Raw genomic sequence first — 15,199 nt, forward strand, 5'->3', positions numbered from 1 at the left:
AAAGTGTTAAAAGATACAAGTAATTGAAATGTCTGGGAAACCAAAAGAATTATTAAAAATTAAAAATAATTAAAATATACATTTGGAAGATACTGAGAATGGTTCTGGTCTGTATTGTTTTAAGAGTGTGGTGTTATACTTGGATCTGGTATCACAGTATTCATGAATCACAGTATTGGGAAAATTCTGGGGTGAAGGGGGTGGCTGGAACTTGTGTACCAGTTCTATTGCTTGTGAATGTATTCAGTCTGCAAAAACAGTCAGTAACACCAAGTGAAAACATGACAATCTGCGGATTAGTCACAATGCATCCATTGTTAAATCCGATTTGAATTTAGAAAGTGATAATATGAGTCACCTGGGTATTTTCTGGTGCCAGATTCTTGGGCAGGAACCATGCCTGTACAGTCGCTAGCACAAATGAGCTTTGATCCTGACTGGGGCCTCTATGTGCTACCAGAATACTAATTAAAAATAATAACATCAGCAACACAGCTTGCTAAGTGACTCATGGACTTCTCTCCTAAATACTCAACCCTGAGCCTGTTATTCAGCATAGGGAAGTAGCTCAGGTCACAGCACTAATGGGTTGAATAAATATATGCCATATGATTTCACATAAATGTATTCAGTTACATCATCAGACCACCAGCCAAAGCTTCTTGAATGCAGTGAAATCAAATAAAATATTATGTAAAAAGCAACAAAGAGTCCTGTGGCACCTTAAAGACTAACAGATGTATTGGAGCATAAGCTTTCGTGGGTGAATACCCACTTCGTTAGACGCATGCTGGTGGGACTCTTTGTTGCTTTTTACAGATCCAGACTAACATGGCTACCCCTCTGATACATAAAATATTATGTAATATTCACAGTTTCCCCCCATTCTATGGTCACGTCACATATAGTACACTGTGCTGAATTGGAATCATCTCAACCAATGTGAAAATATGGAGATGCCCTAACGTTTCTGATGTATAATTGTACTATTAGCGGTAAATATGCCCAATGGCCTGTGATGAGATGTTAGATGAGATGGGATCTGAGTTACTACAGAGAATTCTTTCCTGGGTGCTGGCTGGTGAGTCTTGCCCACATGCTCAGGGTTTAGCTGATTGCCATATTTCCTCCAGGGCAGATTGGCAGAGGCCCTGGGGGTTTTTCACCTTCCTCTGCAGCATGGGACTCCGGTCACTTGCTGGTGGATTCTCTTCACCTCGAAGTCTTTAAACCACAAGTTGAGGACTTCAATAGCTCAGACATAGGTCAGGGGTTTGTTACAGAAGTTCTGTGGCCTGCGTTGTGCAGGAGGTCAGACTAGAAGATCATAATGGTCCCTTCTGACCTTAAAGTCTATAAGGTTTTTAAACAATGCAATTCCCTGCACTCTCACTGGATGGACTGTAATTTGTTTGTTTATACTCAAAGACTCCCTTCCAATTCAGATGTTCAATATGAGGTAAAACTAAAATATAATGCAGTTATTTTGGGGAGAAAAGCTGACTTAAAGGTAAAGCAGTGGGAAGGAATTGGAGGAGGTAGGCTTGCCATTGATGGGAGAAGCAAAATAGTCTATCTTTAAAAAGATAGCAGTTTGGAGCTCATTCAGGTTGCTAGATTTTTGTTTGTTTGCTTTGTTTCATCATATTGTTTCATTTTTTATTTTTAGGGGTTTCCTTCATTTACAAGTTGAACACATAATTAAAGCTACTTTCAGTGCAATAACAACCTGAGGGTGCTTCTTGTTAACTCCGTAAAAATCATCTGCACTGCTGTTAAAAACTTGGATCTCAGAGTTTATTCAGCCTAAATCTCACATTAGCAGGCAGTGCGCTCAGATTATCACAGCAATACATGTTTACATGGTATCCTTCATACAGAATAGAACCTCAGGTCCAATCCTGCTGCAGTTCTGATTGTCTGACAAAATTCAATGGGAGTTTTGCCTGGGTGAGGCTAGAGCACCACAATCAAAGTGATTTGTACTTAATCACTTTGAAAACTATAGCAAACAGGAAGGATTTAAGGCAGAAAGTCCCTGGGGATAGATTTATATCAACCTTTCACTCAGAAGTCTGCAAGCACCCAGTAACACACCAGAAATGGATAGGGCTGGTTGGGGAGGGGTGTTCATCGAACATCCAAAGGGCTGATTCAGTACATACCTGGTGTAACCTCTATGGAGAGGCTTTTGGGGGGCTGTTAGCAAAACTTAAAACTGCCATTCCTCAGAAGCAAGCTCCCCATAAGGGTTGCTCTTAATAATGCAAGGAGGTACAAACTGCATTTGCAGACACCAGTGGGAGAGAGTCTTGTAAACTACCAGATATATATGTACATACTGGGTATTAATATCATTGCCTCTTTGCCAAACAGTAACAGATGTCCAGGGCCTTGCACATCAGCTTCCCATAGTAGGAAAAATCTGTGTCATGGAGTCTGGGTATATTTTTAATATAACATTGTTTATTTACACATATACACCAGTCCTGGAACAGAGGTGGTAAAACAGCATATAAGCAAGAGCATCTATTGGAAATTGCTTTTTGCTTTAATCTCTCTAGCTAGAGCAAGTTTTTGAGTCAGAAATGCTTACTGGGAATCTGGTATTAGTATTTTGGCAGCAATCTCCCTTGGTACTTGCCACAGCTCCACAGTAGAAACTGCATGTCAAAACTAACAATACAAGCATTCCTTAAAGACTGAACAGGGCTCAGACTCTAACAAAAAGAACTTGTTTGGCAATTTATAACAGTTGACTCCTGCCATAACGGTATTAACTATACAAGAAAACTACTGTGTGTGTATGTGTGTATATTAATCCATGTATTTGTGGAGGTATAACATTAACAGGGAAAGACAAAGAGGGCTGAAACTGAAAATCGGGATCATCAAGAGCAGGGAAAGGAGGTGCAGTCTTAAAGTGAAATGAACCTGGCGAGTCCAGCAAAATGGACAGATAAAATAAACAGCTCTTTAATGAAACTCAGCTCACAACTTGCCTGTGTTCTTCAGTCTTTTGAAATGAGACCAACAAACAATAAATGCTTTTGTATCCTGCCAAGTGGAACAACAGTTAAGGGGCAAATTGAGAGATGCTGCAGATGTGCCACCAATGGCCCAGTGATGCAGAACCTGGTACCAAGCATAGTGCTTACTATCATGAGCAGTCCTATTGAAGTAATTGTTTACAGGACTGGGTCTAGCAATGCTACAAACACCCATCCACCCTCCTCAATTTAGGGTTATTCTGCTATGTGGCAATCACTGCTTGCTCTTCTCAGAACAATGAATTGTTTCAGTGAGGATTTGTCAGCAGTTCACATACAATGCCAGTGTTAAATAATCGTGTTCTTAATGGATCAGAAATTAAATTAGGATATGTATACATAAAAAAGCATAGCATTGCTTTTTGGTAAAAGTCTACCACCCTAACAAATAACGTAGCTGAAGTTGACGTACTTAGATCTACTTACCACGGTGTCTTCACTGCGGTAGGTCGACTGCTGATGCTCCCCCGTCGACTCCACCTACGCTTCTCGCTCCAGTGGAGTACTGGAGTCGATGGGAGAGCGCTCAGTGGTCGATTTATCGCGTCTTCATTAGACACGATAAATCACCCCCTGCTGGATTGATCGCTCTGGAGGTAAGTGTAGACATGCCCTAAGATATTTGTATGGCCCCTCTAATGTAGTATTGGAGCACCTACCCTGTGAGGTAGCAGTGCTTTAATCCCTATTTTACAGATGGGGAACTCAGGCTCAGGAAGGTGTCTATGGCTCACAATCATCTAAACTCTTGTGGATTTAAATATTTTGGTCTAATTTTGGTTGTTGGATTTAGAGTGTAGGTGCTAGGTGGTGTTGGAGTCCTGTGATATACAGGAGTCAGACTAGCTTTAAGCTCTATGACTCCATGGCTTTCCCAAGGTCACACAGGACGTCTGTGGTGGAACAAGGACATATCCCCAGGTTTCCCAAGTCTTAGGCTAGTGGTCTAACCATGGGACCATCCTCTCTCCCTCCTGCAGGGCCATGTTCCTGATCCCGGTAAAGCCCCCAGCATTAGTAAGAGTAGCCCTGTGGCAAACGCACTGCAGACCACAGTATCTGTAAGATTATCCAATGTAAGGCACTATACAAGAGCAGAGCTTTATTGTGTTAACTATAAAAAATCACAACCTAAATCCTTTATCTATGGAAAATTGCCTTTACACCAGTTTAACCATTTTCTTGAAATCAAGAATATTTTGGCTTGATGGTCTATTGCCACAACAGAATTTTTCCAACACAGTTTGCTCTAGCAGTTTTTCATGCAGGAGCTGCCAAAGCTTGCTACATGGTTTAAAAGAAATTTGAAATGGAAACCCCTATCATGGATGATTGCCTAGTTCAGGGATCAGCAACCTTTGGCACGCGGCTCACCAGGGTAAGTCCCCTGGCGGGCCGGGCCGGTTTGTTTACCTGCTGCGTCTGCAGGTTCAGCCAATCGCGGCTCCCACTGGCAGCAGTTCAACGCTCCAGGCCAATGGGGGCTGCGGGAAGCAGCGGCCAGCACATCCCTTGGCCTGCGTCGCTTCCCGCAGCCCCCATTGGCCTGGAGCGGCGAACTGTGGCCAGTGGGAGCCGCGATCGGCCAAACCTGCAGACGCAGCAGGTAAACAAACTGGCCCGGCCTACCAGGGTGCACGCTGGTGAGCTGCGTGCCAAAGGTTGCCAATCCCTGGCCTAGTTCATTACCAGCCCAGAGTAGGATTGTTTTACTCTGTGAAAATCATTGGATGTTTGGTGCAGTGACTGGAATGCCTGTGAAACAGTAAGTTATGGGGCAAATTCCATAATATAGGAATATTAGAACCACAAGCTCAAACCAGATAGTTAATATGTTATTAAATGAAAATTACTATGCCTCTATCTTGAAAGTGAAGCAGGGCATATTTCAGAATGTATCACTATTAGCAACTAAAATGGCCTCACGTGTAGCTGAACCTATTTCTTATCAACAGCTGGCTCTCATTCACCATAATATCTCATCAAATGAAAAAGGTGCTTTTTATTTATGAGATCACATTGCATTTCACATGATGTCACTGCTTCCTTATGGGAAAATAAAAAGATTTATGCAAAACTGAGAATTAACACGTTATTACGGAGCAGCAGCATCCGCTTCATTGTTAGGGTTTGACATTAGCTTCCCATTATAAGCCTGATTTTAACCCCACCTTATTTTCCCAAAAAAGAGATTGATCTCCCTTGGAATTTTGTATGTTACATCTCATCCATGCCTTGAGATTTGGTGAAGGCCAGAAAAAGATACAGTGCCTTGAAGCACCTTTGAGTATTTGGTGATGTTAATTAATATATGAGGGCCCCTTTTTAAAGATATACAGAACAACATTTAAAATATAAATAACATACATCTTTATATTTATAGCTGATGTGCTGTTGAATCTAGGCTTTGCTGCAATATCTTCTGGCCTGATGCAGAGGTGGGTGTGTAAAGAGTGAGGTGGGGAGAAGGGAATGGATTGAGGGGTAGAAGATTGGAATAAAGTGCACAGGGGCAGGAGTCTAAGTAGCGGCTAGGAGACAGGGACGTAGGAGGGCCTGGAGAAGGGGAAAGAAAGGGACTAGTACTTACTGCTATGAGTAGCTCCACTGAATTTATAGTAATAGTTCCTACCTAATTGAATAAGCACTAGACCAGGGATTGGCAACCTTTGGCACGTGGCCCATCAGGGAAATCCGCTGGCGGGCCGGGACAGTTTGTTTACTTGCCACTTCCACAGGTTCGGCCGATCACAGTTCCCACTGGCCACGGTTCGCCGTTCCAGGCCCTCGGCCCGCGCCGCTTCCCGCTGCCCCCATTGGCCTGGAATGGCAAACCGTGGCCAGTGGGAGCTGCAATCAGCCAAACCTACGGACGCTGCAGGTAAACAAACTGTCCCAGCCCGCCAGCGGATTTCCCTGACGGGCTGCATGCCAAAGGTTGCGGATCCCTGCATTAGACCTATTCATAAGTGTGTGCAGAACCAGGGCCTATGTTTGTAAAGCACCAAGTAAATATACAGTGATATAGAAATGATTTTTAAATCATGATTAATATACTGTGGGAGGAGAGAAGGGGGCATGCGAGTGGATGTGCCATACCCACATGTCTAGTTGAAAAAACAAAAAACAATTGTTAAAATAAAAGGTTGGGAGAATCACTCTTCCCCACCCCCCATCCAGTTCAAACACAGCTGTGTTCACCACCTTACCATTTTTTAAAGATTTTTGTCATATCAGCCCCCTGATACAAACTTATAAGGTGGTCCAGGGAGTTCAAGAGGTAAAGGGCCCTGCTCTACTGTAATATCAGTCATTAGATTACAACATTGCATCCTGCCACAATGTCATAATAGCTTTGAGATGCTGCATCATAGCACTGGGCTACTAACATGTTACTGGGTCATGAAGCAACATGAGCATGTGATGATAATGCTGTGACACTGCACCCCATATTCTTCACAGTGATATTATGATGTTATGATTATGATATAGTGATGTATTTTATGCAAGATAAGTCATGTGCGATGTCCTTGGAAAGGTTATGATTTGCAGAATATGATTATCCCATTTATATGCATTAATCATTTTTGTATCTGAGTTATGAATATTGAGTATGTATCTGTATTTCAAATGTGGTTACAGCTGGGTAACGTCCACTAGACAAGATGCTTTCAGTCTAGATAGCTGGGTGGGGAAGAACCTATTCAAGGCAACGGGCCATTAGAAAAAAACAATAGGCCATAGGAGAAGCTTATCAGCCACCTGGGGAGCCTTCCTGAGAACACTATAGACAGCCTCCGAGTAATGGCTGCTATGACTCTACAAGGACATGTGATGTGACCATCTTGGATTTTCCACAGACTGTTTGGGAGCCAAGCTTTGAAACAAAGGGTTCCTGCCATATACAAAAGCTATATAAGGCCGGTGGTGACATCATCTTGGGTTCCTTGCTCCCCACACAAGAAGACTCCTGGAAACACCTGAAGAACAAAGACGGAACTGGGGGAAGTGCTGGACTGAGGCTAAAGGAATTTTTAGCCTGTGAATGAATCACTTGGGGATTCCAAGCTGTAAAGCAAGTGCAGCTTGCCCCTTAAAAATCTTCAGCTTGCTTGTATCATCTCTAAGGGCAGTGGTGGGCAACCTGCTGCCCGTCAGGGTAATCTGCTGGCGGGCAGCAAGACAGTTTGTTTACATTGACCGTTCATAGGCACGGCCGCCCACAGCTCCCAGTCACAATGCAATGTTACAATGACGGAATGTTATCCTGTCCTGAGGCAATCCAGCTGCAGTCTAAAGCACAGTAAACCTTTGTGAATTCTCTCTCCCTTTTCCCTATCTGAGACCCTGTAAACTTTTCCCTAAGCTTCTGGCTTAAATCTTGAATCCCTGCTTGTCTACATTAAACCCTCTTGTAATATTCTCACCTTATGAAACTGCTTCCATTTATTGTTCAAAATGTATAAGGTAAAGTGTATTTTCTATGGCAAACCAAAGTTGGTAAAATATATTATCAAGGATACTGTTCAAATTGCTACTTCAGCTGATTCCTTAAAGTTTTCTCAAAATCACAAGGCCTCTAATTAAATGGTTTTATTCGCCCCTTGTGGAGTATGTGTAATTTCCATTAGCCTTAATTGGAATCATGCTTGTGCTTCAAAGGGCAAATAACCCATAGTTCACAAGGTGAGCACTTTCTTTGCAAGGTTAGCACATAATTGTGTATTCTAAAATGTTCCTGAAAACTGAAAGTTTTCCCCTGAGTTACTGGAAACTTTGTATAGCAATCATGTATCCAGAGCGAGCTGGTGGTGCACATTACCTGAATATTGCAAAATAACTCAAGTAGAAAGTTCTGTAAGAGTCTTTGGTGAGTAAAATATGTCATAAAACATTAAAGGGTTTGTTTAATTGTGTATAATTACTTTCAGCTTCTCTCCAGTAGGCATTATATTGGGCAAATGTCTTTCTCCACAGGCTCTGGGAAGAGTGATATTTGAAAGTCTTTCCGTCTATTTGCATCCAAAAATGAGCTCATTTCAACCACTCAATTATCATGTGAGACTTGAACCCTGTCATGCTACATTTCAGAATTTTTCAGCACCACAGCAGTGATTCACTTGGCTAGAGATTGGAGGCAAATGATAAAATGTTGCTATATTATATGCATTCCACCAAGGTGGCCCATGTGCTATTTTGTCTTCTTTTGACTCATTTAAAAATGGGGTCTGAGGAGAGGACATGCTTGTGAAAATTACTGCTGCCATCTGTCACTTCCTCATGAACAAGAACAAAGTGTACACCACACAGCTGTCCAACCTTCTCCCAGCTTCATTTTGAACCCTAAGTTTATTATTTTGTTTTAATGTACAAGTAAATCTGCCTTGCCCAGATCATTAATAGACTGAGAGCTGTTTTGGCATACCATAAGCTTACATACAAAATTATCTTCACTCATTTCTTTTAAAGAAAAATGCAGCAGTTTTAAATCCAGTGGTTGGGGGCTAGCCTTTGCCTCAGGAAACCCAAGTTCAATTCCTGTTCTGCCATAGACTTGTGTGACCTTGCGCAAGACACGTAGGGCCTGTCTAGACAGCAAAGCAACGCGCACTATGGGAATGTGATTTCTAAAGCGCACCAATGTCTTGCCCACTAACTGGCCCATGTAGACCCTGTTGTCACACACTTAAGTTCCCTGGAGTGCTTTAATATAGGATAGTTTGCAGTACTACATTAATGCACTCTAGGGAATTGCTAGTGTGTGCCAGCAGGGTCTACAAGTGCCAGTTAGTGCACAAGACATTGGTGCGCCGTAGAAATCACACTAACATAGTGCGCATTGCCATGACATTTAGACAGTCCTCTGTCTCTCTGGCACAGACCCTCAAAAATATGTAGGCTTCTAACTTCCATTGATTGATTTCAGTTCCCTCTCATACTTCCCTACCTCACAGGGTGTTGTTATGGTTAATAGAGCAAAAAATTGTGAGGCATTCAGATTCTGTGGTGATAGTGACCATATAAGTACCATAGGTAGAGCTGTGTGGGGATTTTGGCTGCCACCCCAGACTAAACAACTGGGACATCTGAGGTGATCCTGAGCCCATAACACTGGCTGGCTGTTAGTGTGTACTGAACACGCTTATAGATTTCCCAGGACCCCCAGTTACCTCAAAAAAGGGAGGATCCTGGGAAAATCTGGACAGCAGGCAACCTTAGATTGGAAACCTGCATGAATGTCTGCCAGCCCCACATTGGCTCTGGTTAGGACTGTCATTTTCATGTACAGTAAAGAAAATTCTTAAAGACACTTGTATACTGGCTTCTTGCTAAAATAAATCTGAAACAAGTGTATTATTTAGATTTGATATAGTGCTTCACATTCTGAAGAGACTGCACAAACATGAACAAGTCCCATAACATCTATATACCTCTTGCACACTCACGTTGGCTCTTCAACATGGAACTGAGTTTATCCACTAATTTTCAGTCCTTCAGCTTCTCTTGCACCAGACGTCCTCACTCCATGAACAAAATTAAATATGCCCCCATTCACAAGCCTTTCTATTCCTTCCCCAAATCCCTTCAGAGAATGGCAGATGCACCCCTCCAAAGAGGTGGAGAGTTTCATGTTATGTACTCACCTCACAGGACCACCGGAACTGCTTCCAATATGCAGACCCACTTTGAGCTCTGTGCTCGTTCTTTCAAGTTCTTAGCTGTGGCTGTGCACCCCTCTCCCTCCCATTACTGGTTCCCATCTGGAGATGTCAGGAACCTGTGGCAGGGAGAAGTAAGTCATGTAAGGAATATAAGGTAAGAGGAGCAGGGGGAGACAGAGCCAGATAGGAGTCACTCAAACCATGAGTCCGCACCCAATTCTACCTTTGAATGGTCATGACCTCCCATTCTGGAACATCCCACCTGGGAATTAAGCTGGTTTCTTTAGTGTTACTTTCTATTGTCTTGTTTTTAGGTTGAAAAGTTGCAGTCTGCCATAAGTACATATGTCCTTGGTTTCTCTTAAAGAAAATTATTCAACCTCCAGTTTCTTTCTCTTTTCCTTCCAAAGTTTCCTTTCAGTAAGCAAATAATTCATGTGCCTTCTTTATTACAATATTAAAATAAACACACACTGCCTCTCTTTATAGAGTGCTTTGTGTCTTCTACACCTTGTACAATGTGTGTAAGCCTCCATACCTATTTGCATTCAAATAGCTCTTACTTAACACAGTATTAGTTGCCTTGTCCAACTCCACTGGTTCTTGGACCCTGATTCCTGCAATCTCAGCATTTCTCAAGCTAAAAAGTCACTCTCTTTGGGCCTTTGGCCTCTCTCCACTGGAATATTTAGTTTTCTATCTGTCATGGCCTCACCGCATGTTTCTCAGCTGGCTTCTGAGGCTTGAAAATCTTGGAAATGATAGCTCTATACATCACCACGGATAGCGGAGAGTGGTGCTCAGAACAGTGTTCACCCACCCAAATTTACTGTCTGGCTCTAGCAGAATGTACACTGTGCCCCCTTTAGAACTGGGTTAACATCCTCTGGAGACCAGAAAAGGAAACATCCAACTCCCAATCTAGATACCCAGAGGACTCTAGATTTGTATTGAATGGAAAGCCATAACACATAGATGCAATTTACAGCTTGCTCTAAAGGTCTCCAGGCTTAGCCCCAGCTTTATGCTGAGTAGGAACACTTTAAGTTTCCCAAGAGCCATTCAAGGTTAGTCCCAAGTAGAGCATGCTACTGAGTTTAATTCAGTTAAGGAAGTATGATACGCTTTGACCCTCTTTTGTGTGTACACTAAAGTATCACAGTCTCTCTCCTCTTTAGTAAACTTCAGGAAAAATGTCTATATTCAGAACCCATGAATTGCATCTGGAAAGGCTTTATGGGTGTATAGAGTCCAGAAAACAAGGATTTCAACCCAAGTAATAAAAGTCAGTTGTGTTTCATGACAAAATCACAACCAGGAGCTAATGCTATTGAGTACAGATCAAATATTGGAACAATGAATCCTGTGAGAAAAAGCAAAAACAGGATGATTTCACATAACTGCAAAAAAATGTGGAAGTCCCCTTACACATCACTATAAGCTGTCTCATGGCCTGCAGTCCACCCATGGCATCCTTTTCTCATTCCCTCCCTCTAGCCTTCTTGTTCCATTCAGCATTGTACCCTTAGAACAAATTCTCAATCAGTGCAGAGACATTTTTGACCACCTGAGGAGGGCTGGCTGAAAAATGAAAATACTTGTGTCTGAATATTTGACAAAGAAATGCCCAAAATCATCAGATAAATTATTCAAAACAAATAATTTAACCAGTCACCTCGGGAAGGGGGAGAATAAAAAAAAGCCATTTTCTAACATATCGCTATTTTGCATGAGGACTTTTACTTCTGAGGATCTGAAACTGCATTACATCCTTCACATTGTTTGGGCTTGGGATAAAATTTTCAGAAGCACCCAAGTGACTTAAATCACTTTTTCAGAAGTGAATAAGGCACTCTGGAACCTGTCTTACTGAAAGCCAATGGGACTTAGGCTTCTAAGTGTCTAAGTCATTTTTGAAAATGGGACTTTGAATGCGGGGAGGCAAGACATCACTCATTCCCCATCCACCTGAACTTAAGTCATTTGGGTGCTTTTGAAAACGTTACCCCTGGACTACACATATGCACAGGTAAGTAAGAGGGAATAAGACACTACCCTCTTGCATGCCTGTGCAATCTACCCCAACCTTGTGTCTAAGCATGCAGGAGTAAATGGGTGCTATGTGTTTTTTTTCTCCTGGAGCAGGTGGGTAGGGAATACCTGGTGTCTTGGCTTCATCCACCCAATACACTAGCTACTACAGCTGAACTGCCATGGGAGCGTTGTAATTTGCTGCTGGTATAGGCAGGGCCGGCTCCAGCTTTTTTGCCACCCCAAGCGGCGAAGAAAAAAAAAAGAAAAGATAAAGCTGCGATTGGCGGCAGCTCTGCCGCGCCGCTTCATTCTTTGGCTGCAATTTGGCGGCCGGTCCTTTCCTCCGCCGCCGAATTGCCACCAAAAACCCAGACGTGCCGCCCCTTTCCATTGGCCGCCCCAAGCACCTGCTTCCTGCGCTGGTGCCTGGAGCCGGCCCTGGGTATAGGCTAGAAGTACTCTAAGTGGGTCTGCACTCTGATCACTATAACCTCAATTAGTTCCCCCAGTGGTGGCTGATGGTACAATTAGCTAATCAAAAGGAGAGGTTGCGGGATATAAGGAACTAATTAGCCCTCAGTTGGCTAACCTGATGAAAGCCAGTAGGGAAGTGTTATGGAGGGGAGAGGAAGCTGAGACGGAAAGAGCTCCAGAGAGAGAGAGAGAGAGAGAGAGATCTTTTCCTCTTCCTCCAGTAAAGAGGGGCTGAAAGATATAGGCATTTAAAACCGTGATGTTGCATTGTACTGGTGTTAGTGGAAGGGTTTAGAATAAAATACAGATGGTGCATTCCTCTCCCACAGCCAATACACATCTGCCACAAGGAGAAAGCAAGATGGGTATCTCTGCTTGCTGGGGCTATTCCTGGGATGATCCAATTTATACACTGCTGTCAGACGCTACCGGTGTGGTGCTCTGCTCAGTTCAATGTTGATAACAGTTGGCTGCGTGCATGTGTTCCCTCTGTGTGCTGCCCCGGCTCTGCAGATCGCCGGCACAGCAGACCCCGAGAGAACCCCCAATGACCACAGACTCCAATAAGGTACGAAGGCACCCAGCCAGGTTTATTGTCAAATGAAGCACATTAATAGTTCCCTGCAGACTCTACAGGACATACTACGAATATGTGCCCCCTGACAATGGATGCAGCTCAGTCAGTGGTGGGACTCTCCACTGCCTCTTAGGCCAGACAAAGACGTCCACTCAGGGATGCATTCTTATACACAGGTACAAACAGGTTTCGCATAATTGAACTCACTGAGGTACAGCTCCTCTATGCATTACGGTGTTGCCTTTCTCATGGTGCAGATTGGTTCGAACAAACAAGTCTATCCATCATATTGTCTATCCATCATATTGTTCTTTTATACTGTCTTTAGACTGGGTCTGCCTCTCCTTGTTATCTGTGTGGGTGCCATTCTGGCATATGTTCATCATACTAGTACTTACATGTGTATACGCTCTTACCAACTTCTGTGAGCAGGGCCTGCCTCTGGCTCACAGCCTAACTTTGCTTTCCAGCGGGTAGTGTAGATTACCCCAAGGGTTTATCTCTCAGGGCCTCATCTTACTACTACACCAACCCTAGCCAAGGCTGTGCCTAAAATCACAATCTAGCCCATAGTAGATCTAGCACAGCTTTGCCATCTATACTGTGGCCCTACAAGCATGGACCTTATACCTGCACAGCATCTCAGGAATGAGGATCCACATTTACAGATCCCCTTTGCAGAATCAGGTCCTTAGATCTGTAAAGTCTTCAAGGCAGGTACCACACCTTTCCATACTGTGAACATTACTGAGCACCGCTGGCACGCTATCAGAAAAATAACAGATGGACATAAGTTTAAAGCAGATTTGTGAGAATAAGAATTTATATAGTCAATGTTTTTTGTGTATATGAACGTGCATAAAGAAACATTATGGCATGGGAATTACAGGTACACACTGATGCCAGAGGGTTAAGCATCAATCTGTATGTTCTAGTTGTACTAGATTAATGAGACATCTGTGGTGTTCGTACAGATTTGCTTTTCCTTTTGGCAATTTACCGATTGTGCCATGCTAGAAAAAGAAAGAAAAATTTAAATTCTGTTTGTGTTTCTTTTTCACACTACTTCTGTCATCTGTATTTATTTAAATGATGTTCCCCATGTCTGACGTTTTCCCTGAGGCTTGGAGAACAAGTGTTCAGAGCTGGCTCCAAGCTGTCAAAAATGAAACTACTTGGAAGTGATTGTAGTGGAGCTGGGGGGCTGAGGAAACACATGGAGGTTATTTGAAAAATGAAACAACACACACGATTTGTTAGCATGCCTCATCATTTAACTATAAAATCTTAATTCAACCTTCTTCATGAAAGGATGGAGGATCTGGTTGTTGTGGGACTGGACTGAGATGGATAGGATCGGGACTCTGTTCCTGGCTCTGCTAGACTTCCTGTGTGACACTGGAAGTCCCTTGGGGCCTGAACCAAAGCCCAAAAATGCCAATGGGAGTCTTTCCTGCAACCACGCCTTCCCCTGGCCCTCAGCCTTATGGAGCTCTATCACTGCAGAGCTAGCGGAGAAGCTGCTGTCATCCCTGACAGTGGGGAGAATGATGCTGTGCAGGATGCGCTCTCCAGGCTCCTTCTCAAGGAAACTTGCCCAGTGCTCACCAGAGATAAGGAAATGGCTGGAATCTTACTCCTTGGCTTCTCATGCAGAAGCTGCTGAATCACATGGCTACTTTATGGTACACAAAAGGACTAGGAAGAGTCAACTAAATTTAACCTAGGATTTAAATGGAATACTCTAAAGGTAAGTACACTAACCTACTGAACTACCTATTCTTTCTAGCAAGACTTAGACACCATCTCCAGGATTCCAGCAAGGAGAAAACAATACCTATACACCCAACTATATATAAATAGTGAGTGTTTACATATACACACAGACACATGTGTATGGTCAGCAGAGATTCTTCTGAGCAAGACTCAGTCAGAGCTCAGAGAAAAGAGGCATTCTGAATCATGTTTTTGAAAAGACAGCTCAGGAATATCATCTTGCATCTGAAGAAGTGAGGTTCTTACCCACGAAAGCTTATGCTCCCAGTACTTCTGTTAGTCTCAAAGGTGCCACAGAACCCTCTGTTGCTTTTTACAGGAATATCATTGTACCATTGTTCCTGCTGTCACAAAGTGGGAATTTTCTGTAATATTTTTATGAAGCCTAAATGTGCCTCAGTTTCCCTCCTTATTTTGCATTGCTACCCAGTGAGGGAAAAAGGGGTTAAGTCTGCTCTTTGGACACTGCAGGAGACATGGTGCATGTGTGTCACCTCGCTGTCTAGGTGGAATGAATGGGCTGGTAGAGAACTGGTTCAAACTAACCCAAATCAACAGAGGGCCCAGAGAAAATGGATCAACAGAAGCCTCAATGATTAAACAATCAATACTCAACAGTGGAAAGC

At 43.1% G+C, this 15,199-nt stretch overlaps 1 protein-coding gene across 1 annotated transcript in view; it reads right to left on the reverse strand.

Annotated features, from left to right (window-relative positions):
* The window catches only part of MOSPD2 (motile sperm domain containing 2), a 109,660-nt gene that overhangs the window by 13,977 nt on the left and 80,484 nt on the right, over positions 1 to 15,199 (reverse strand). The window contains exon 15 of the transcript XR_008442633.1: positions 9,695 to 9,828. The gene's annotated coding sequence lies outside the window, so the exon portion shown is untranslated. The remainder of the gene's footprint in view (positions 1 to 9,694; positions 9,829 to 15,199) is intronic.

This window comes from Malaclemys terrapin, chromosome 1, assembly GCF_027887155.1.
Source record: "Malaclemys terrapin pileata isolate rMalTer1 chromosome 1, rMalTer1.hap1, whole genome shotgun sequence".
In the NCBI taxonomy this organism is placed as follows: Eukaryota; Metazoa; Chordata; order Testudines; family Emydidae; genus Malaclemys; species Malaclemys terrapin.